The sequence below is a fragment of the Desmodus rotundus genome, chromosome 13 (assembly GCF_022682495.2).
Source record: "Desmodus rotundus isolate HL8 chromosome 13, HLdesRot8A.1, whole genome shotgun sequence".
Taxonomy (NCBI): domain Eukaryota; kingdom Metazoa; phylum Chordata; class Mammalia; order Chiroptera; family Phyllostomidae; genus Desmodus; species Desmodus rotundus.
In genome coordinates, this window is record NC_071399.1 from 65382429 (window position 1) to 65408820 (window position 26392).

Here is a 26392-nt window from a genome sequence, read left to right on the forward strand (position 1 = left end):
TATGCAGGCACAAGACAACTAATCAGAGAAATAGAAAAAGAAAAATGTGAGGACTAGTTTAGAAATGTGTATCCTTGTAGCAATAAGGGCGGGCACACATCCGTGGCTTCTATTGTTCCATCCAACCTCCAGTGAAATTCTAAACCAAATTTGTCTTTGGAAACCTTTTGTTTCATTTCTCCGATTCCTTGAGGAAGGAACATTTCCATTTCCAAATATTTCTCATTCTTATTATGAATTTTTCATGGAAGATTTTTGTTACTCAATTCTCCAGATTTATCTCCTTTTTACATATTTTTCAGATTATTAAAGAGCCTCCACCCTCTCAGTTAAAGTCTGGACCTGCTTGTCTCTCTAGACCACGTTCTTAGTCTGTCATATAATTGGCGAGAATACATTTGGTTTTAACGAAGAAATTCTTTGAAGTGAGGCATGATGAATACTTTTGACATTCGTGTAAAAAAATTAGCTGCTTTTCTGTATCAGTGACTTTCATCAAATATGAATTAGTGCTATATTGCATTAGTACCCTTTCCTACTATTATAACAAGTGAGTTCTTAATAAGGTAATTTTGTACTGTATTAGAAAAATTTAATATTCATGCATTTTAAAGAAACACTGCTAATATGATAGAAAGATGCTGGGAGGAGCAAACGATTTCATTAAAACTTAAATAAAGCTCACTGCATTTTCCCCTCCTTGAATACCTGTCTATGTTAATCAGGAGGCAGGAAAGGCAGATGGGGCCCTAGAGACTAGATAGTCCACATTTCACACTGCAATCTGACGTCACCTTTCAGGCTCAAAAATCTTCTTATACTGTTGTAGTTGAAACATTTTAGTACAGAAATATTTAGGATGTTTTAATTTCAAATGAGTTTGACTTGCTCTATTTTGTCCTGGTCTTGCTAATTTTGGCTGTCATAACTGCTGAAAAGAAGACATTTGTGAACAGTACAATAATTCACTGAAACTTCATGAGCTCTGAGTCAATAAAACGATGACTCAAATTTCACATTCTTTTAATGTGACATCTGCTTCATCAATTGAAGGAACTATCACCCTCACTTTGAAGGACTCCTAATGACACAGACAAAAATTTAATAGACAAGTAACTACGATGAAGGCACTCTTCCCTTCCATGCATAAAGAGAACACATTTTATTGAAACCAAATTAAAACATATGCCTGATGTTGTAGATTCTTAAATATTTTCTTTAATTTTGGTTTATTAAGATCACATAATTCTAAAAAATAAGGCAAATTATTGGAAAACCAGAATAAGTAAGTACGTTTTCTTCCAGATTTTATTGTAAAATACTAAAGATTAAGTTACCTTTTTAACCTGTGTAATTCAAAAACTGCTCAGTCAAATGAAGGAAAATATATGAAAAGTAAGTTCTATTTACTATCTATGGCAGAGACAAGATTAAGCCTGAAACACAATTGGGAATATGCCCAAATAACAATTGGTTATTTGGCTTTTGGTGTACAGAGCGTTTTCTGTAGAGAAAATACTAAGTAGTGTACATGTACACACACACACACATAATCATTGTCACAGTGCCTAATAGACTCTGTGAGCAGTTGCTCTTTAATCTGAGTGTGTGTTTTATGAAATCATCAGTGCATGGTATTTTTCCAAATGTTAAAGCTATGCAAATTTATTTCTCAACTACAGTTTTGCATAAACATACAACCGCACTGCTGAGGTTACCAATCATTAAAGAACAAAGGAAAACTGCCCTGTGTTGCATTCACGATGGTTCTGACCGTTTTGGGGTCCTTGCGAGCTCAGTTAAAATGGGCCTTACATCTCTCTCAGGCAAATAACACAACATAAGGTTTAGAAGTATTAATTCAAAAGAAACATATTGCCTGTTAAGTACTATAGCCAAATCTTTACTAATTATACACATATAACATCTTTACACGTATCTGTGTTGATGGCCAAACACTCAAACGAAAAAAAAAAAAAAAAAACTACAGATAATGGAAATTAAAAGAAAAAACACACTTGTAGCTTCTTCAACTCTTATTGCGACTTTTCTTCAGTGTATGTTATTTTAGCTATTCATAAATCCTAGCCTAGGGTAAAATTAATCTGACTATGACGAAGAGAATATTATTACAAGACTATGCTCCTAAAATGTTCTCATAAAGTATTTAAATTGTTTAAATTCCCCAAATTATTATTTCAAAAGATTTTACAGGATTTAAATAATCTGTAACCTAAGGATGCTCATACACTGTGTTTTTCTCACACACCATGAACTGACTTATGTTCATTGTTCATGCATGTTACCCAAGCTGTTTTTTTTCTTACTTTAAATGCCCTTATGCTTCTAAAGAAATTGAAGTGTTCATGTAAGTCAAAGAGCGCACATATTATTTATTTTAAGCTCTAGAAGAATGTATTAAACAACCCGTAGAATTAATGTTATATAATTTAATGTTGAGCTTAATAAAATAATTGATTAAAATTTAGAAGCATGATATCAAATAAAAATGTCTGTAGAAATAGAATACAATCACAGAGAGAGGAGTAAGTCTAACATCTATTCAAAATAGAAACATAGTAAACCATTAAATTGCCATGAAGTTAAATTATAAATTTGCTGGCTGATAATTATGTAAAAGAGTTTGCTACCCTTCCAGATCTTTTGTAATTTCATTGTTAGGATAATTTTGAAGTAAATTATATAGTATGAAAAAATAATGAGGACAGATGAAGAATCTAGTCTATCTCGTAATTCTTAGAGAATATATGAGTTAGGCATATTCTTATTGATTTAGGTAATCATTTTGTAATTTCTTTCAATTCATTCTTCAAAACATGCATATAGTTTATGCATATATTGTTATTTTGATTATTTATTTATGGTGAGTTGCTACAATTATAGCCAATTGTAGCATCTGTGGTTTCATTTATGGTGTTGAAGAAAAGTGATTACTGCATTATAAGGCAACCATACTCTAGAGTATAACAAAACATGAAATAAGACTAGGTCGATCAAGTTCTGATTTTCCAGTGATGTGGTTTTTCTCTGAGGAGCTGCATCTTGTAGTTACCAGATGTTCCACAATAACAGTAACTCCAGAGTTGCTTAGTTGTTATAACAAGACAATTTTACTACACAGGGAAAGATTGGCATTTTCTCTGCTGGGAGAAAATGAAATTAGCAATTTGAAAGGAAGTTTCAACGGAGCTATGTGGTTTACGTTGATTAATCTATCCCATTAGAATATTAGCCAGCCAATCAAATCCCGTTCTTGTCCATTTTCTCATCTATGCCATATGTCTAGGTCATAAAAAAGCATTCGCTTTAATTTTGGCTACTATGTAATCTGCATTTGGAAAGAAGCTGACCTTTTCTCCTAGCCCCCGAAAGTTTGGAAAATGAATTTTATTTTTTTAGGAAATGTTTTTTGTTGTGATTTTGAGGTTCTTAGGAAGACAGAAATGAAGACGACTGTGTAAATTCATTTCATTTTTCTGTTTGCTTCTACTGTCATCTCTTCTTATTTCTTGGTGACAGTGTTAAATAACATAAGCTGTGATCATCAGCACCAGTGCAGTCTTACATATACACATCATACAGATTTGGACGCATGTCACACCCATAATTATCAGTAAAATAATTTACAAATGTATTGATCTGGAGAAAAAGTATATGATATGATTTATATGGTGGATAAATATCACAGACACATAATGGAAGAGTTCCCACACTTCATTCTTGTAAGTACACTTCCTTTTAATGTCATTGTAGTATAAAAACTGGGTGTGTAATTATCTGGAGACAAATTAGGCTAGACAAGGCCAGGAAAACCTTCCTTGGAGGATGATCAGAGAAGGTTCTCCTGTTGGCAGACACATGTCATGTCTCGGCCACTTCGTAAACAACACTGGTAATATCTACCTAAACCACTATGATCCATTAAAAACCTCTGTGGGTAGATCTCATAAAAATAAGTAAAAACATGTATACAAATGGTTCATTATAGTAAGTTTGATACATGATTTTTTCTCTATTCACAAAAACTGAAATGAAAGCAAATGCCCAGCAGTAGGGGAAATAATGAACACTTATTCTTCCCCTCATGTACGCATTCCTTAAAATGAAAGTGTTACAATTATGCCATTTAAACTAGAGAAAGTTTTCCAAGGTACTTCAGGTAAGTGAAAATATTAGGATAATCATTTTTTTAAATATTGACATGTGTGTGTTGATATTGTAAAAGCACAGAAAATAACGTGGGAGGACTCAGTAGATCACAGAGGAAGGGTGGGTGGTGGCCAAAGTGAAGGCAAATGTGGTTAAAAAAAAGGAAGAAACAAGCTACCAAATTTTAAAAGATTCTACATAAAATTTTGAAAATAAAAAACCCACAATATTAAATCAGCTGGTTAAAAAAACCTGAATGCATTTGTTAAATCATAACAATAAATGCCAAAGCATATGTATATAGTTATAAATAAATTAAATAATGCTATATATTACATAATAATTTTAAAATTGAGCCCTATATTGACTATTGTATGTAAAACTGGCTTTTTCCATGAGTTCAGTGTTTATAGCATCCTGATGGTTTTTTTTACAGCAGTATTCACAGTTTTTATTCATAAGTTTTATTATTATTTGCACTTCTCCTTCACTCTATTCTAACATTAAAAATGGCAGTAAAATTTGTATTTAGTTCTGCACCTGGTACTGTTTAATAGACACTTGTTTAATGAATATTGTATAAATGAATGAAAGGAAATATAGCTGATTATATATATACACACACACATACATAATGAATGACAGATAAAAATCATATTAATGTATGTTATGAGGAAACTCAAAAATTGGAGATCAAGTAAAAAAAGATAAGCTATTGAATAGCCTTATGAAGAAATCCTAACGAGTGTGTGGTACAATAGAAGCTTAGAAGGCAGACGGCCTCAAGACATAGAGTGTATCCAGTTGTTACAAACATTGTTGAAAGGGCAAGTTAGATGGGTAAAGAAATTACTCATAAATTTGGCATCACGGACACAGTTAGTGACATGCATATAATTCAAAATAATATTCCATATAATAACCAGATTAGCAAGGTCGTCAATCAATCAGAATAGACATTGTTCTAGTTCCAGAACGGGGTCGTTGAGATCATGTGTCATGCCAAGTATTAACCCTTTAAGTGAGTTGAAAAGAAGTCTGGTATGTTGAGAGAAGGACAGGACAGCCTATTCATGAGTTCATGGTGAGCTGTAGGTACAGCAGCTAGGGAAGAGTAGGGAGTTAAGCAAGCACAGCAGAATGAAGAAGCAAACTAAAGTCAGTTATTGAGAGAATGTGGAACTATCTTTTCTGCCAATACAACAGACCAAAAGGCATAAATATTACTAGTAAGTTTAAGAAATAAAACAATATTAATAGTTTTGAAACTATCTGCTTGGCCACAAATAAATAGCTCATACTTGTTTCCCTTTCCTCTCCTCTTTTTTGATTTTTGTGTGTCATTTCCAAGGCCGCCAGGGAATACCTAAAACTGCAGATGGTACTGGAGTCTCTATATACCACGCTTTTTCTTTTTTTGTTTTACCACCATTTCTGCTTTTCCTTGATGTCTAAAATCTGCTTCTCTTTCATTTTTTCCTCTTTTATTGAATTTATTGGACATTGGTTAATAAAGCTATATAGGTTTTATCTATACAATTCTATTTCCTAATACAGCAGATGCATATTTTATAATGTGTTCACCACCCAAGGTCAAGTGTCCTTCCATCACCATTTACCCTTGTCTACCTCCTCCACCCCATTTTTCTCTGATAATCACCACACTGTTGTCTATGTCTATGAGTTTTTTGTTTGTTTTGTTTTTTTGTTACTATGCTTTTTCTTATACATACATACCTTGTCAATTAAAGGAAGCACTCACTATAAGGCTTTTCCTTGGCATATTCAAATGGTCAGCGTTACTACTCTTGCACTTTAGGGCCATTGTTAAGTAAAATAAGTGTTACTTGGAACAAGCACTAGGATACCGTGACAGATAGTAGATCTAGTAACTTAGATGGCTAATGACTGAGTACTTGGCAGGTGGTAGAATATATGAAATCTGTCCAGAAAATATCCACCCATGTACTATGAAAAATAGAGGCATTTATTGAAGAAGATACAAGATACAAAAAACATTGTACATAGGACAGTGACACCTCAGTCCCCTTCAAAGTAAGCATGTTGGGACCTCACACACTTCTCCCAGCATCTATTCCACTGTCCAAAGCACTCTGCAGAATCCTACGTTGGAACTGCCATCAGCTTCCCCGTCACGTTTTTCTGAATCTCATCATTCGTCTGAAATCTCTTCCCTTTCAAAGGTGATTTTAGTTTTGAGAAAATCCAGAAGTGTCAGGATGACAAATCTGGGCTGCAGCAGGGCTGAGTCACTTGGGTGATTTGATTTTGATTCACCAAAAAACTCAGCATTAGACATGATGCATGAGCGGGCTCTTTGTTGAGATGAAGCTGCCAATCACCAGTTGCCCCAAACTGTGACCATTTGGGTCCTGTGTTTGGTTACCCTCTAACCTTAAGGAAGGAATCCTCTCCTCACTAACCAGGTGAAGAGGAGATAATCGAAGCATAGTTTTGACCAGTCAACTCATTGTGGTCATTTTATGCAGTTAAGATAAACACCTGTTTACTTTATTTGCATGATTATAAGTACATGTACATAATATACAATCTTTTCCAAAAAATTAGGATATTGATTTCTTCACAAGAAAAAATATTTTATTCTCTATGTAAGCACTGAGTATGAATAGGTGAATAACTAAAATTATTATCTTATAATAGCCGTAAAGGAGTTTTACAATTCAGAGTGTTTGAAGGTATCAAATATATTTATTTATTTTTTATTAAATTTGATTTTAATACAAATAAATAACTTAATAAGATATTATTTTAGGTGTTTGCCTGTATAAATTGAGTGTGTATACAATATATTTATTTCCCATTGCTCGTATTTTTAAAATTATCATGAAATGTATTTTCTCTAAAATTATTGAAATAATTAGTAGTTTTGATTTAAAGTAGAAAGAAAAGAAATGTTGTGCTAATAACTATATTTGTTTTTTATATTAAAATACTACATTAAATATCTATTTTCATCTTGCAGAGAGCAAGGAGGGGAGAATGAGAAGGAGGGAGGGGGAGGGGCTTCGAGGAGGGGAAGGAAGATAAGAAAGAAGAAACTGTGGGAGACCGTGTGACAGAAGAAAAGATCCCACCTACTGAAATTTTAGTCATAAATTTCAACACTGATAGAGAAGTCACAGCGATTTCTTTCTAGTAACAAGACTTTCTCTTTATGAGAGTCACAGATAATGTTTTCAATCGTATGTAAGGGCATTTTGCAGAGACTACGGAATTGATTTACTATTTCCCACTGATCTTGCTGTCAGTCAATGCTTGAACTAAACACAGAAGAAACAGGCCTTATAAGTTGGGCTAGTGGCAACTAAACTGATAATTAAAGTGTGGTTGTACACGTATAACCTGAGAATGTAAGCAGTCACCAAGGGACCAACCGAGGGTGATTGATATGGTTCACATTAGCATGCAATTTGGAAATGAGAGGTTTGAATAAAGGCATATCCAGAAGGATATGAATTGACAGATGTTACAATGGAGACAGAAATCTCACAGAAGCCATGTATTTGAGAATTTAGATGAAGGACAAATTCATGATGCTGATGTAGAAGCCACACTTTACAGGAAGAAATAAAATACTATGGACATGCAATCTCCACATATCTGACAACTGTCATTACTCTTCCCATCCAAAGCCACAGAAATCTCTTTACTGTAATCGGTCAGCAAGAGAAGATTTTGATAGAGCCACATATTCTGGGATATTTCTATGCATTTACCATGTAGTTTATGGGAAAACAAGCACTTGTTTCACCTATATGGTAAGAGCGACATCCGAGTCGTGTATCACAGTCAGTTGGGACGTCTCAACATGCAGGATCCCCAGATAAGAAACTCTGAAGACTGTCAAAAGAGTGGATATCTTTAATCATAAAAGCATTCTATCAATTTGTGTTTGGGTAGCAACAGAGGAAAAAAAGTGTTTATAATTATATTAATTCATTTGTTGCCATTGTGAAAAAAAGGCATATTTGATGCCTGTGTTACAGTCGAAAGTTAATGTTACTGACTGAAAAGTGCCAAAAAACTTTGCAGTATAAGGCTATATAGATTATAGTACATCTCTTTCTCACGTGACCAAAGAAAAGATATACCATTAGGAATGTCAATATTAGGAATGAAACAGAGAACATTATGTCACTATTGATCCCACAGTTATTAAAAGAAACATAAGAAAATATTATGAACTTTATATCCATAAATTCCACAACATAGAACAAATGATCCAATTTCTTGAAAGTTACAAAGTAAAACAACTAACTCACAAATAATTAAATAATCTGAATTGCCCTATATTTATTATAGAAATTATATTTGTAGTTGAAAATCTTGTTAAAAAAAGTATTTGGAGCCAAGATTATTTTACTAGTAGATTTTATCAAACATTTAAGGAACAAAAAACACTTCTGTAGAAACACTTCCAGGAAATAGACATGAAATCGCTTGCTAACATGCTGCTGTAAGGCCTGCATTGTCCTAACCGAAAACCACACACACACATCACACACACACACTCACTCACAAGCTGATCCACGCACGAACCATTTGTAGGAGTATTGATGCAATACTCGGTGACTTAAGTGCCAGGGCTACTTGCCCATGTTGCTGACTTGCGATGTTTGCTGCTCATGCCTGTTACTGATGTAGCACTTCTATGTTCCTGCAGATTGCTGCTACGCTAGTCCAACTTTGTGACTGTAGAGTCTAAAAGAGTCTGGTTCACCAGGAGCAGCTGGGGATACATGCATATTCCGTGGCCCGCAGTCAGGTTGCCCCTGTGGGCCATAGAGTATTCATGTTTTCCGGAACTACCAGGCCAACCAGTGTTTTTTAAAAGGTGCTTCATTCTCTACCTCATGGCCTTGCTTCATAACCGTAAGTATTTGCACTGTGATGTCTCTAATTGGGACTTGCCATGAATTCTACAATTTTTTTTAAAATTATACATACTAGAAGGCTATCTTCTAACACCCTAAAGTGTGCTAGGTTATAGCCTGAGTGGAATGGTTGCTCTGCTACACTCTCCTGGAATAGGTAAAACCCGAAGTTGGCAGGTTTGCTTGTTACTTTGCATCAACAGATAGGTTAAACAGTTTTTCTGTATGTGGAATGTGCTGGCTCCCGAAGTCAAAGAAAGTGTCCAGGTTTGCGCTAAGTGCTTTTGTATTTTAGGAAATGTTAAGTGGGATGGCACAACGTGAATGCTTGGTTTATCAAGTGCCAAAAAGAGAATTGTACAGCAGGAATCATGCTAAATTCTTACCACTTGGAGTGAAAGGTACAATAATTTTCTATTTTTTGTTAAAATAAAGCATATTTTAAATTATCAATTTGACTTTTTAGTGTATATTTCTATGAATTTAACACTTGTGTAATAAATATCAAAATCAGGATATGGACTTATTCAGTTACTTACCCAAATTCCCTTTATAGCACTTCCTTCTCATCCACAATCCCTAGCAACCACTGAACTATTTTTCATCGCCATAGTTTTGTCTTTCTGAGAATGTCATATTGAAATCCTATCGCAGATGACCTTTGAGACTGGCTTCTTTCACTCAGAATAATGTCTTGAGATTAATCCAAGTTGTCACATATATCAATAGTTCAGTCCGTTTAATTGCCAAGAAAAGTTCCATTGTAAGAATATATTACAGTTTGATTATTTATTGACCAGTTAAAGGACACTTGAGCACTTTCAAGTGTACTTTTTACAGTTATTAATAGAACTGCTATGAACATTTGTGTAAAGGGTGTTTTTTGTGAATATATGTTTTCGTTTTTCTAGTATAAATGCATAAGTGTGGGATTGCTGGGTCATATAGTAAACATATTTAGCTTTATAAGACACTTTAACCATTTTTCAGGGTATTGCACTGACTTGCAGTTCCACTGGCAGTATATAATATTTTTTTAAAGATTTTTATTTACTTAATTTTTAGAAAGAGGGAAAGGGAGACAGGAAAGGAAACATCAATGTGTGGTTGCCTCTCTTGGGCCCCACCCTGGGGACCTGGCCTGCAACTCAGGCTTATGCTGTGACTGGAATTGAACCAGTGACCCTTTGGTTTGCAGGCCAGCATTCAATCCAATGAACCACACCAGCCAAGGCTGTATTTCTAGTTTTATTATCTCTACCAGTTCTAGTATCTTTACCAGCAGTAAATACCTGGCATGGCCTAAACCACAAACCGCTAAAAGTTCACTTCTGTGACATCCTGAATCTTTTAAAACTTTTATTTCCCAACCTACAGAGCACACTTTTTTTGCTGTCAAGTCTTTCATTTTCCTTTTCTCATTTCCAGTTATCCTGGTGCCATCAGAATATTTACATGGTTCATCACTTTGGATGATACTTTGCTGAAGATGAGATAAATAACATAGCCTGTAGACAAGACTAGCAATAAATACTGCTGTCTGCCTTTTGTTAATTAAAACTGCTTCTTGTACTTCTTATGAAATATTACAGAACATGTTTGATAAATGCCCTCCATAGTGTATCTGAGGCCATGTTATTCACTTCTAGCAATATATGTGCATGTGTGTGTGTATCACTGTCAGTGAAATTAGGATTGCTACTTAGTTAAATTTCCTAAAGACCCCCGTCATCTTCCAGCATCCATCTTGTGTCTTTGAAGGGCAGAGACAGTGATTAAATGGAGTCGTGATGGGCAATTTAAAGGATCACTGTCATTCATCCTGGGATATTTATTATTTTTGATTCAATATCCTGACCAGGGTGAGAGAGGTATCATAGATTTCCATATTGCCTCCCTATCGCTAGAACTCTTAATACATAGGCCAAGTAATCAATGTTCAAATTCTACCAGTCCTCAAGTATTTTCACCATATTTATACATTTGGGGACCACTGGGTGGATCTGAGGATCCAGAGAAGCTACTGTGAGCTGTACCCCAGCCATGCCGTGCCCTCAACCTACAGGGGTTACAGGGATATTTACTATCCTTATAAAATGAGAATGGTGAGGGCAACCTAGTAAGTGTTTAATGAACATGTATTATTTCAGTGACATTTGTCACAGCCTATCTGATGCACATCCCAGACTGTTACTAAAGAGCTACAATGTCAGCTTGAAAACAAAGATAACTCCAGATATGTATAAAACCATTTACCACTGTGTGATCTGACTTAGTTGATTAATGCTCCCAATCATAGTCTTCCATTTACTTTTAGTCTCTGTTTTTATTCCACGCCTAAATGTTAGGTCTATGTTTCAATTAGTTGTTTTTTTATCTTTGTTTTCCATATAGCTTCACTTTATATTCTTCACTTTCACTTGAAGCTTATTTCAAAACCATGACTAATCAAAATGTAAAGGATGTCACTACTAGTGGTATAATTATGAGAGTACACAGATGGCTTGTTAAGAGAAGAGGAAAAATAAAAAAAGCCCGAGCAAAGCAGCAAATGCTAACTTTCCAACTAAGAATCTTTCTCTAATATAAGTTCACTGCCAGCAAGCTGTGTATACAGAAAGCACAGTAGCAGATGTAAATGAGAATCAGAAGATTTTAATGAGACTGATATTCAAAACGTATTGATCTTTAAGTATAGTTATATATCTCTTCTCCACTGACATATTTTCAGTTTCATTAGACAGTAAACTATATTTTACAGAAATCAGTTCAGTGAACAAGAAATCAACCAAACAGCACTGATTTTAGCAGGTGTTCTTAAGAAATCTTTAGGAAAAATATATCACGAAATATTTTAGCCTTAATTCTAAAATAAAATATATATATATAGTGACTGTGAGTACAATGTCATTGAAGTTAATACTATAATTTTTTTTAAGATTTTAATATAATTTCATTAAATATTTACTGTCTACATAGGCAGACATAATACTTCTATACTTCTATGGTCTAATACTTCTAAGTTTCATGGTTTGTTTTTTTATTTTTATTTTTATTTTTATTATTTTTCATTGTTGATCAATTACAGTTGTCCAATTTTCCCCCCTTTGTTCTCCCTGCCCCTCTGCCCCAGTCAATCCCCACCCTTCTGTCCATGTCCATGGGTCATTTATACTTGTTCTTTAACTAAGCCCTTCCCCTTCTTTTCTCCTTTATCCTGCTTTCATCTCTCCTCTGGTCCCTGTCAGTCTGCTCCTTGTTTCCATGCCTCTGGTTCTATTTTGCTCATTTGTTTGTTTTGTTCGTCAAGTTCCAATTATATATGAGGTCATATGGTATTTGTCTTTCATCTCCTGGCTTATTCCTCTTGGAATAATACGCTCCAGTTGCATCCATGCTGTCCTGAAGGGAAGGAGCTCCTTCTTTCTTTCTGCAGCATAGTATTCCATTGTGTAAATATAATACTGTTTTCTTGATCCACTCATTTACTGATGGGCACTTAGGCTGTTTCCAGCACTTGGCTATTGTAAATAATGTTGCTATGAACATTGGGGTGCATAGGCTCTTTTGAATTGGTGTTGTGGGATTCTTAGGGTATAATCCCAGCAGTGAAATTACCAGGTCAAATGACATTTCCAGTTTTTTGAGGAAATTCCATACTGTTTTCCACACTGGCTGTACCAGTCTGCATTCCCACAAACAGTGCACTAGGGTTCCCTTTTCTCCACAATCTCATCAACACTTGTATCTTTGTTTATGATGGCCATTCTGACCAGTGTGAAGTGGCACCTTACTGTGGTTTTAATTTGCATCTCTCTAATGGCTAGGGATGTTGAGCATTATTTCACATGTTTATGTGACCTCCGTATGTCCTCCTTGGAGAAATATATCTTCAGGCTGTCAAATGGATCAATGGAAAATAGTAGAGAGCCCAGAAATAAACCTATGCCTTTATGGTGAGTTAATATTCAACAAAGGAGGCAGGTACATAAAATGGAGTAATAACAGCCTCTTCAACAATTGGTGCTGGGAGATCTGGACAGGTACATGCAAAAAAAAAAAAAATGAAACTAGACCACCAACTTGCACCATACACCAGAATAAGATGGATACAAGATGGATAAAGGCTTAGACATGAGTTGTGACACCATAAAAGCCCTAGAGGAAAACATGAGCAGTAAAATGTCAGATATCCCATGTAATAACATATTTGCCCATACATCTCCCAGGGCAAGGGATATAAAGGAAAGAATAAAGAAATGGGACTACATCAGATTAAAAATCTTCTGCATGGCTAAAGAAAACATCAGCAAAATGAAAAAGAAACCAACTATATGGGAAAATATATTTGACAATGATACCTCAGACAAGAGTTTGGTCTCCAAAATATATAAACAATTCATATGACTCAACACCAGGAAGACAAATAATCCAATCAAAAAATAAGTTTTCTTAAAAGATTTTATTTATTTATTTTTAAAGAGAGAAGAAGGGAGGAAGAAAGAGAGGGAGAGAAACATCAATGTGTAGTTGCTTCTCATGTGCCCTCTCCCGGGGGTCTGGCCTGCAACCCAGGCATGTGCCCTGACTGGGAATTGAACCAGTGACCCTTTGGTTCACAGGCAGGCACTCAATTCACTGAGCCATACCAGCCAGGGCTGGTTTGTTTTTTATAATAATTTAAACAAGCATATACAAATCAGTTGATTTGTTTCTATTTGCCTTCCCATACCAAAACAGTCAATGATCCCTGCTGGGCTACTATTTATTTCAAAAGATAATTTTTTACTCCTTAAAATTTAAGCCACTATTTTTTTCTCTTTGGCAATTTTTTAAAATTACATAGAATAAAGAAAGGAGATGAGTTTTCAGGTGATGTGAAAGGCAAGAAGTTTCAATATATTTGGGAGTAATCAAATGAACCTAACAAGAATATGACTTAAAAGTATTATATTTTATAGAATTGCATATTATAAAAACTACTTTCACATAATACTTTAATTATTTTTACTTATATAGCCCCTAAGTGGACATTTAATTCTGTGTTCTCATTTTAATGATAATGCACATATGTATATAAGCATGTTATGTGACCCATTAGACAGCTGAAGAATGTCATGAAATGTTAATGCCAATTATAATTGCACTTATCATGTTTTGGTTTCATATTACTACATAAATTATGTGGGAGATTATAAGGAAAATACATTTATTCTAAACAAGTTATGCTCAAAAAGCTATAATACTTCATCTCTTCCCTTGCACATGACATTTCCACAAGCGGGCTGATGTTTTGATAGAATGAATGCATATACTGCAGTTAAACAACTAAACACAGGGCAGACTCAGGAAAGAAAGTTCTTCCCCTTGTTTCTGTAGGCTTGGCCATAATGTCTGCTGGCTGCCATTAGGATTTGTGGTGCTTCCTTGGAGCAGAACCAACAAAATTTTCAAACACTTTTCAACTCTTTCAAAGAAAGAGCATTGTCTTCTCCTATCAAATATTTTTTGACTGTTGAGAAAAGATGTCAAGTCTATGAAACCCGGCACACTAAGGATTAAAGAAAAGTGACGATTTTTAAAAATGTCTTTAATTTTTATTTTTGCATATGCTGCTAGTGTTTTCTTAAAGGTTGTGGGGGCAAAAAATAAGACTATTTGGCTCATGTGTCTGCCAAGGCTGAGCAAATTTTCTTTGAGAAGGAAAATGACTCTTAATGAATGACATCAACATAAAAGGTATTTTTTCTCCATAGGAATTTCACTTTAGATAATATAAATTGTTTAAAAACTAAGCTTCACCCTTGATTTAGGTGTGATCACTTAGCAAAATTACCACATGATAACAAAGTACGGTAAATTTGAATCCACATATTTGAAGAGTTTTAATGACCTTCTTAGGTGGTTTCTAAACCTTTTCTATGTATTCTTCAGAAATATATTGGTCAGCATTTAAAAATTAATCTATATTAATTAATAATTTTTATTGTATATTAAGTGCTATTTTCTATTTTCCATGTAGTTCTCTCTTAATGTTTTAATATCACTTACAAGCACATTCACATTGAATTTCAAATTCTTCATTTTCCAATTATCACCATAATTTTTTTTCATGTCCTGTAGCATCTCTCACTTCTTTTCATGCTTCCTAACTTGAACCATGCTGCTACAAATACCGCACCCTTTTCTTTAGCTTTGTTATTATCCCTCACGTCTCTTTAAACTAAAATCACACCTCCTCTCCGATTGTTTGATTTCATAGGTTAGCATTTCCATTGTTCCCAGGATGCTTTTCTGTGCAATCATTCATTTGCTTTGCCAGATACTATGTCCATGAAAAGATTTAGGTTGTCGTGTCCTACATTTTCGGAAAGCTTTTTCTAATCATCAGTTCTTCTGATAATTAGTACAAAACACTTACCAGAAACTGTCTCTGCTTCTTTGATTTATGAAAATGAATTATTTATGCAGCATTTATAAGATGATTTTTGGTTTCCATCTAGTTTTTTCTGTGTGCCTGTATGTGTGAACCAGAGCTCCTATTCAAATACAATATTAGATGCCTCATTCAAACTTTACTACATAATTAAAAAGTGCAACTGAATCTCTGAGGAAAAAATAATGTTCCCAAGAATATAGCATGAGCTCGTAAAATGAAAGAAAGCAAAAATTAGCTTTATATTTTTCAAAAGCATTGATATTCCTTAGATTTAAAAAAGGATATTTATCCTCTACCACTATTATAGTGTTGCTGCTGAAACTGATTACATCTCTGAAAAATAATGTATACAGTCTGTTATATCTAATATCATACCTATGTTTATTTTTTTTAACAACATGTTCCCTTTCTTTTAAAAGTCAGGTTGCAAACTCTACAGGAACAGTCCTAAAGAATGCCTCTATGAAAATTATTAATTTCATCTTTAAAATGGTGATTACAAAATAGCACCCTACTCATACTGCTGCTCTGACATTCATGCCTGTCATAATACATGAAACACACTGAGCCTCGTGCCTAGCACCTGCTAAGAGTTGAGTAAAGACAAAACGATTTTATTATTAATAATGTCTCTGGTACCTTCTCTAACCTGTGAAAATTCTAACCATGATACAAAATTAGAATAAAGTACTCTCAGTTATTTCAGAGAAGCCAGGTGTAAAGATGAGGCACAAGCATTGTAAGGGCTTTCACCTGAAGGCGCTGCCTTTGTCTTTTCCAGCAGCTGGCTGAACCCAACACAATGCCTGATGTAATAAGTACCACACTATTTCTCGATGAAAGACAACCCACGTTGCAAAAAATTACGCTTAATAGGGTATGCTCTGAATAATAGGTTGTGTGAAATAAAACAATATAGTAAGACAATTCATCTTTTAAAAGCCAAGACATTTTACTGAAAACTAAAGAAAAGAATGAACTCATATTGAAGAAAAACTACGCATTTCAACTCATATTTTATCCTTTGTTAAAAATAGAAGGCTGGAAACAGTGTTTCTTCTAAGCTTTTAAATTGTGGCTTAAGAATCATGACAACCTGACAAGCAATTTTGGTAAAATGCATAAAGTATGCATTTTATGCAAATATAATTTATAGCCTGACACATACTGATAGATATTCACAACTCTAACTATATTAAAGAGTAATTGGAAAAATTGGTATGCATTTCAAATTAATGATTATGATAAATGTTACCTTTATATAACTAGACGAAAATTTCTGTTTTTAAAAATCTCATTTTATTAGCTATCTAGTATTCTAGGTATTATTATTATTATTATTATTATTATTATTACTACTACTACTATTAAGCAGTTTCTCAGGTATTACATAGAGTATTCAACAGGATTCTCCAGAAAGATAGAACCAAGGATATATATATAAATACATTGTATATTTAGTATATATGTACTATATAATATAATATATATTCTATATAACATGTAATATATTAGTATATGGAGATATATTGTGGCAATTGGCTCATGTGTTATGGAGGCCAAGAAGCCCAGCTGTCCCCTGGCTGCAAACTGAAGAACTAGGAAAGCTGTGGGTGTAACTGATTTGATGTCTGAAGACCTGAGAAAAAGTAGCTCTGATGTCAGAAGAAGATGGATGTTCCAGTTCAAGAAGAGAAAGAGAATTTTCCCTTCCTCCCAGCTTATTCTTGTCAGCTCTCAATGGATTGCATGATGCCTGCCCACATTGATGAGGGCAAATCTGTACTCACTCTACTGATAAAAACATTATTCTCTTCCAGAAACACCTTCACAGACACACCAAGAAATGTCTTACCAGTTACCTGAGATCTCTTAGCCCAGTGAAGTTGACACATAAAATTAACTACCACACGGGATGATTCTCATGCTCTTACTGTCACCCATTTTCAATCTTACACACAATCATTCACAAATTGTCATTCCTTATTATTACCCTCTCAACTCATATTTCAAGATGTGTGGCTCTTGACTTGTACATTATGCCCTATACCACTTATTAATTCCTTTAGCTCCTTCTCTCTCTAGGAAACCTTGAGCAGGTATTTCTAACCCTGCTTCCTACCTTGGAGTCCAGATTTAGAACCCTGATGGATTTGTGTTCTGTTAGAAGGAGATAGGGAAGAAAGCAAACCAAAGCGTGCTCACCATATTTTTAGTGGAGGAGAGAAGCTCAGTATAGGGCAGGTATTGTGCTTGGAAAAGATCCTCATGATATTATGCAAAAGAGACATATCAAGCTAAGGGAGCAAATAAAAAGAGTTATTGGGCTAAAGGAGGGATGCCCATTTTTGTTCAAATATCTGGTTGTTTTATCAGAACAAATATTAAGCTCAACTTCATGTTGGCCAAAATAGAAAGTGATCACTATTATCCATTTCTCTTTGTAAACAATTTTTTAATTGCTATTGGCTGAACTTTTTCTTTTCTTTTTTTTGGCTGGGGAGGGTAACTATTAGTAAATACATGAACTGTAGTGCTGAATTAGAGTAATATGTTTATTTTTTTCACGCTCACCACTTTTTAAAATTTTTGAATTAAGTTGACACTGATATTATTTCATATTGGTTTCAAGTATATAGCATAGTGATTAGACATTATATATATAAAAAGTGATCCCCCTAATAAATGTAGTACCAACATGGCACCATACATGTTATAATAGTATTGACTATATGCCTGCGCTGTACTTTAATTCCCATGATTATTTTATAATTAACAATTTGTACTTCTTAATTCATTCACCTTTTTCACCCAGACCCTCAACCTCCTTCCTAACTTGCCACCATCAGTTTGCTTACTCATATCTCATACCCATATCTATGAGTATGTTTATGTTTTCTTTGCTTATTTTGTTCTTTACATAAACATATAAGTGAGATCATCTGACATCTGTCTTTCTTTGACTTATTTCACTTAGAATAATATCCTCTAGGCTCATCCATGCTGCTGCAAATGATAAGATTTTATTCTTTTTTTTGACCAAATAATATTCCATGTATACATATACCAGATATGCTTTATCTAATTCTCTCTTTGGACATTTATGTTGCTTCCACATCTTGGCTATTGTAAATAATGCTGCAATAAACAGAGATGTGTATGTCTTTTCAACTTAGTATTTTGGTTTTCTTTGATAAATACCCAGAACTGGAAATGTTAAATCATAAGGTAGTTCTATTTTTAGTTTTTTGAGGAGCTTCCATTTTGTTTTCCATAGTGGCTGCACCAAATTGTAATCCCATCCACAATGCACAAGGGTTCCTTTTTCTTCACCTCCTCACCAAATTTTTTGTTTGTAGATTTATTGATGACGGCCACTTTGACAGTTGCTAGGTGGTAACTCATTGTTGTTTCCATTTGTATATCTCTGATTATTAGTGATGTTGAGAATTTTTTCACACGTTTATTGCCAGCAGCATGACCTCTTTGGAAAAATGTATATTTGGGCCCCTTGCCCATATTTTAAATTGGATTGCTTGTGTTTTTAGTGTTAAGTTGTATAAGTTCTTTTTGAATTTTGTATAGCAACACCTTATCAGATGTATCACTGGTGAATATTTTCTCCCAATTGGTAGATGCTTTTCATTTTGTTGATGTTTTCCATTGCTCTGCAAAAAACATTTAATATTTGCTTATTTTTGTTTGTTTCCCTTTCCTGAAGAGATGTATCAGGAAAAAATATTACTAAGCATAATGTCAGAGTTTACTGACTGTGTTTTCTTCTAGGATTTTTATGGTTTTGGGTTTTACATTTAAGTTTAGTCATTTTGAGTTTATTCTTGCAATGGCATGAGAAAGTGGTCTGGTTTCATCTTTTTGTGCACCAGTTTTTTCAACACCATTTATTGAACAGACTGTCTTTACCTCATTTTATATTTTTGCCTCCTTTGTCATAGATTAATTGACCATACATGTGTGGATTTATTTCTGGGTTCTCTATTCTGTTCCATTGATCTATGTGTCTATTGTTGTGCCAGTACCATGCCACTTTGATTAGAAGTGTTTAAATGTTTATTTTCTAACTAAGAAAAGAGGGTTAAAGTAAAAAAGTGTGATCATGAACAGATTGAGGGTTTTTTTGTTGTTTAAAAACATATATCATACCTATTTAAAATTTTTATGCAACAGATTAATTGACTTATAATTAACAAAGCATACTACATCCATTTTAAAGTAAACAATTAGTGTTTTGTAGATATTCACAGAGTTGTGCATCCTTTACCAAAATTACTTTTAGCACGTTTTTATCACCTTGAAAATAAACCCTAAATTCATTCATTTATTAATTTTTTAAAGATTTATTTATTTATTTATTTTTAGAGAGAGGGGAAGGGAGGGATAAAGAGAGGGAGAGAAACATCAATGTGTGGTTGCCTCTCATGCAGCCCCCACTGGGGACCTGGACCACAACCCAGGCATGTGTCCTGACTGAGAATTGAACCAGGGACCCTATGGTTTGCAGCCTGCACTCAACCCACTGAGCTACGGCAGGCAGGATTACACCCCAAATTTACTATCAGTCACTCCTCATTCATCCAACTACCTAACCCTAGGCTAGTAATCTATTAATCTACATTTTTTGTCTATACATTTCTCTATTTTAAACATTTTTAAGTGAAATATTATAAAATATCTTGTTACTTAGTGTAATATAGTCATGATTCATCCATATGACAGCATGTAGCAGTACTTCATTTATTTTTGTTATTAAATAATATTCCATTGCATATATGTTTACCATTTAACTTGTTATTCATCATTTGATGGAAAATCAGATTATTTCAACTGTTAGGCCATTGTGAACAATGTTGCTATGGACATTCACGCACAAGTTTTGTGTAGATATAGGACTTCATTTGTCTTGAGAATCACGTCACTTTTCAAGGTTGGTCTGGCTGTGCCACAGGATACAGGATAACACGAGTGCAGTGCAGACAAGTTTAGAAGGCACGTGAGTGCCACCTCGCAAAGTGCCCAGCGCAGGACAGGAAGTCTCTGAGATCAGGCAGCGTGTGTACCAGGCTCAGGTGACATAACATTTACCCATATGTAGCAAGCTGTGCTGATTTTGTTGATCTTTATGTACCAATATTTGTGTTCATTTTCTTTATTGGTTTTTAGTTTGCTCTTCATTAATTTCTATTCTAATATTTATGATTTTATTCCTGATGTCCTTATTTAGGGTTCATTTCCTCTTTTTTTCCCCTAGTTTCTTATGGCAGAAAGTTAATGATTTGAGATTTGAAATGCAAAAACATCACCTGCTTAGATTAAGAGTCTCGAAGGTAATTCAAAATTAAGAGAGACCTTTGGACCCCAAAATTTTACTGGTAAACAGCAAGCATTTGCAGATGCATATTATGCTTCATGAAAAAAAATGAATGAATAAATATGACTCAGAGGACAGTAGCAAGATCCCCAAGGGCAGAATTGAAAGGCAGGAAAAATTATGTCTTAGCCTTGAGGCCTAATGAAAGAAATGTCAACATTTGCTTGACTGGATGTCAGAGTTTCTATTAGTTTCTTCCATTGTCCTCCCAATGTTCCCCTTTTTGAACAAGAATGCCTATATGTGACTATTCCAATATTATGCTGAGTGTTGTTGAGGACATTGAGGCAGTTGCTTATCTATTTACTTACATAGATGCACCTATCTGAAAAAGTTGTACTCGAAGTACTATACTTAAGGAACTACACTGAGGTTGTTTTATTCATACCTGGAAGAGATTTAGATGATGTGATTATGGAATATGAACTGATGCAAGAATGGTATTAGACTTTTCAGGTAATAATGAACAGATAGTGTACATTTTCCATAGTGGAAAGACAGGACTCCTTGGAAACCAGGGATAAAACAATGGCAGGCAGATTCTAAGATGCTCTGATGAAATTTCCTTCAACTGAATGGGAATTACGAATTGTTTTTTTTTTTTTTTTACTTGCTCCAGGGAACGAAATATGGTAGCAGTGATGAGATATAACTTCTGATATTAGCTTTTTAGGAAAGTTTGTCTTCCTTCTTGGGAATCCTTTCTGGTCTCTCCCCTCCTCTTCCCTCCCCTCCTTCCCCCTTCCCTCCTCTCCTCACCTCTCCTCTTTTCTCTCTCTCTCTCTCCTCACCCCTCTCTCTCTGTGCTGTGTATCTCTATCTCTCCTAGTCTCCATCTTTATCTCAATCTCTATCCTATGTCCTACAATCCTTTGAGAAAAAAAATGATTATCATCATGTTTTTATTCCTATAGCTGACTACCTGGTGAGAACCTGTTGTCTTAAACCAACAGCCTTTGAAAACCCAAGGCCTGGAGATAGCCATTTAAGTTTGCTGGGAAGCAATTCACCTTCTACAGGAGCCTGAGATTACTAGCCCTAGACCATACCTTGACTACAGTTTTGTGAAATATCATTAGGTAAAAACACACAACTGAAATGTTCCCATATTTCTGCCCCATAGAAACCATGAACTAAGAGAGGTGTATGCTTTCATCTGCTAAGTTTTGGGTTAATTTGTTACACAATAATACATAATGAATATATCAGCTTATGCAAAGTCATTCAAAACCTCAGTTCTTCCTTCTGTAAATCCTTTAAATCACAAAGGATGAGAACAAATGGTACCTTGCAGCTTCCAGAAATTATACTTTTTAACTGCAATGCATTTCTTTTGCTATAACATAGAAACCCAACACATTCATTACCCATGACACTCATACTGAGGTAATATTTTATTTGTAAATACTAAAACAACTTTCAATGTGTTATCCAAGAATCTGTTCAACATTAACAAAGCTGTTCATCAGTGGTCCCAGAGGAGATATTAGAAAAGGATAAGATTCAATCTCAAATAAATTGCTTAGTTTAATATATATTATACATATCAAAATAACAAGATAATCAAACTCTCTACCTGAATTCACTGACCTCCTGAGAGAGTGAATTTCATTGTTCCATCTTGAAATTTTGATTATTATGCATTTCATTGTGAAGAACATAAAAATGAATCAATCATACCAATGATATTTTAAAAATCATTGTAGCCTTGGCTACAAACTAAAAAGCAAAATCAATTATGTCACCCTAAATCTGACAAGTTAATATTAAAGTTAAATTAACATTTTATAAATTCACTTTTTTGCCAATATAATCCTCATACTTTTAAGAATGTAGTAAAAAATAGTAAAAATATACCATCACCTATTTGAATCTGAATTATTTGTCCTTAGGCTTTTACAGTTACAGTGCTAAATGGGGATATTAACAATACATGTATTACTGACTGTTTACTAGGTTAGATTTCTTCTAGGAGGTATAGCAGCATAATGCAGTAGTTAAGAGCTCAGGGTTCTGATTCCACCCTGTGGTCTACCCGTAATGAAGAAGGTAGCATCCCTTCCAGACTCCCCTGGATCTTGACCACTTTAACTGTTTTCACTCATTCCAGGCCCATGTGTTGTTATTTGTTTCTAAGTGTTATACCAGGGGCTCCCATTTGTAATGGGAAGCCTTTTTGACTACAGGTAGAGAGCAAGGCACCAGAAAGATTACAGCTGCCTGGGGTGTTGCTAGCCAACAAATAACTGGTGCAGGCATGTGAAAGTTTAACTCATTTGCCTGGAGAAGAAATATAAGAATTTATACTCCAGAGCTTCCCTCTGGGACAAGGCCACACTCAGCAGGAAATTATACCTTACTTGGCTTCTTTACCTTTCCTAAGCTGCTTCCTCGGTTTCCTACTGGTTTCTCCTGGGACCACTTTCTAGATACATCATTCGCTTCATAATCTTCATTCCAGAGTCTCCTTCTGGGAAAATTGAGGAAAGATACCCAGTTTCTCTTTCAAAAATTGGAATTTAGTATCTAAGTCAAAAGCTGTTTTGAAGGTTGAGTCACTGCATGCAAAACACATAAAATAACTAGAGTATATCATGAGATAAATGTGTATTATCATATTAATTCCTTAATAGTAAAACAATATGTTTCAATTAATAAGACAAAGAACTGTGTGTAACGCTTACTATGTAGTACACAAATACTATGCCCCCAAAAGCAAGAAACCAATTATCCCATTTGCTCCCAAACCATATAGAGAGACAGACAGTAAAGCCAATGTTACAAACGCAACGTAGTCAATACCATGGCAGTAGTACACACAGAATGTTAATGATTGTTTAAAAAATAATATAAAAGAAGCATCTTTTGCTCTAAACTAGCCCAAGTAGTCAAATAAGGGATTCGTGCAAAAGGCTAAGTAGAAATTATACAATTTGAGAAGTGAGTGTAGTGGGGTGCAGCCAGGGCCGCCCCAAAGAGGGGTTTGTAACAGGGCCCAGAACTCAGGGTGTCCAGGAAACATAAAAATATAGGATGTCCTCACCCCTACAAGTGTGGACTGGGGGATGGGACACATGGAGCAGGGCCTTTGAGAGTTATTTTGCATACCAACAGTTGGGCAGCTTCAGACCTGATATGCAAAAACAGTTATTTTACGTATCTGTAACAGCTGGCTAGCTTAATGGATATCCTAAGTAGCTGTGGCCAAGCTTTGAGCCAGGGAGATGGGTGTGGCTTTAACCCATGACACACCTGGAAGGCTGCCTCACCTGGTTACAGCCATTGCACGAGAGCTTGGAGATGGTTTACTCCACACCACAGGGCCACGCCTGCCTGGACTTACTCTGGCAGCCCAGAAAGGATGGAAAAATACTGGAACACCGGCACGTGTAGCTCATTGTGGAAGGAGTGAGAAGTGGGGATGCAGAGAAAGACTCCCGCCACTGTTTAAATGCAAGTGGGCAGCCATGTGGATTGGAACCATTCGGTTTTGGGCCTCCCTTTACCACGCAGCTTAGGAAGCAGGAGAGACAATGCAGGGCTAGGGACGGGGACAATGTGAGACCTTGCAGGGAAGGAAAGGGGTGTGAAAGGATTCTCCCTGGTGGGCCATGAGGAAGTGTCATGTGGGTTTGGATTAAGAACTAGAGATCACGGCGGAGACACAGCTGATGGTCCTGGGAACAAAGGGAGGCCTGCCAGCAAAGCATGAATTATTGGGAAGAACCTGGAGTCTAGCCAAGCTACGGACTTCTTTTTTTCCCCCCCGAGAAATGGTACCCTTGGCTGGGCTGGCTGGGCAAAGTGGGGGAAGGACTGTGTGTTCATTTTAAGGGACTTTGAGATTTTTAATGGTGACATTCCACCATTACTCTAAATCTGTATAACTTTTGAATAAATAGTTCCTTTCCTTTTTACCAAACTCTAACATTGAGAGCCATAATTCCTAGCAGTGGCAGACAAAGCAAATCTAGTACAAAGGGACCCTGGGGAAGGGGGTCCATTCAGTAACAGTATCTTGTCCCCCCACCACGGGTCCCTTCTGTAACATGGGGAGGTTGATGGGAATGTAAGATAGAGACAACACTATGTGCAACTGTTGAAATATTGTGACGAGTTTTACAAATGATTATTGTTTGAGTAGATGGCAGGCTAAGTGTGTGTCAGGGTGTAAAGGTATGTTAAAGTTTGGGGTGGTTCTGGTGTGTGTGCCTGTTTTAGAGTATGTTTGTGTGTGTGTGTGAGTGCTCATGCCCATCCCTGTTTTGACGTATATTTGGGGGATCAGGGTTGGTATTGAGGCTGAGGAGACAGGCAGAAACTGTATTAGCATTCTATAATATTTTCAAGAGTTTATTCTTCATCTTAAAGGCAATGTCAAGTCAAAGAAGAATTTTAGTAGGAGAATGGAATGTTAGAAACACAAGTTTGGCAACTGTGTTAAGAATGGAATTGAGGGCAGTGATGGTAAATAGCTTTTCAACTCAAATGCCAACTCTGATCAATTGGTGGTAACTGCCTGGAGCACTTGTTGAGAAGAATTTTGAAATTTTGTCCGGGCTTAGTAAAAAACCATGCCATGATTGATTATCAATGTCTTCCATTCATTTCTTATGTTCTAACCCTTTCTTTATTGAATCTGTCCCCTACAGTTTATCTCTGTTATAGATATCAGATGCAAATAAACTGATAGCATCATAAAAATACAGATGGAAAAGGTTTTTCTATGAATTATTTTAACCTTGAAAATGCAATGACAGTTTTAGCTATCTCAGAAGGAAGTGTATGTGGGTTAGTACAAACATTAGTTTAATTATCTCAGCCAATTTTGTAGACACTGTTTGGAAACAAAACTGATAATCAGCCCTGGCTGGTGTGGCTGAGTGGATTGAGCACTGGCCTGCAAACCAAAGGGTCGCCTGTTCAGTTCCCAGTCAGGGCACATGCCGGGGTTGCAGGCAAGGCCCCCTCTTGCTCAGGGGTGTGCAAGAGGCAACCACACAGTGATATTTCTTTCCCTCTCTTTCTTCCTCCCTTTCCCTCTGTCTAAAAATAAATAAATAAAATCTTTAAAAAAACCCTTTAAGACTCTTTCAAGATTATGAGAGACTGTTGTCAACTGTCCCCCTTCTCCACTTGAGTTAGAATGAATGCCATTCCTGGTATAGGCTTTACACAATGTTCTGCTGATTTAGAGTTGACTGATGGATGTTGTAACGTACTTCAAAACCAAATTTAAATAATAAATACAAATAAAGCATTTTAAGCCAGACAAGCCTACTTTGTAATCCTAACTTTGCTACTTACCAACAGTCAGTTCCCAGGCAAGTCTTCTTGGTGCAAATCCTCTCTAAACATAAGGCTAATTTAACAAAGTGTTTATGGGGCTCGAACTCAATGTGTGCATGTAAAGTGTAGTTGATAAAATAGTTCCATGACACCTGACAAATTTTGTAATTACAGTTGTTGTGTCGATTG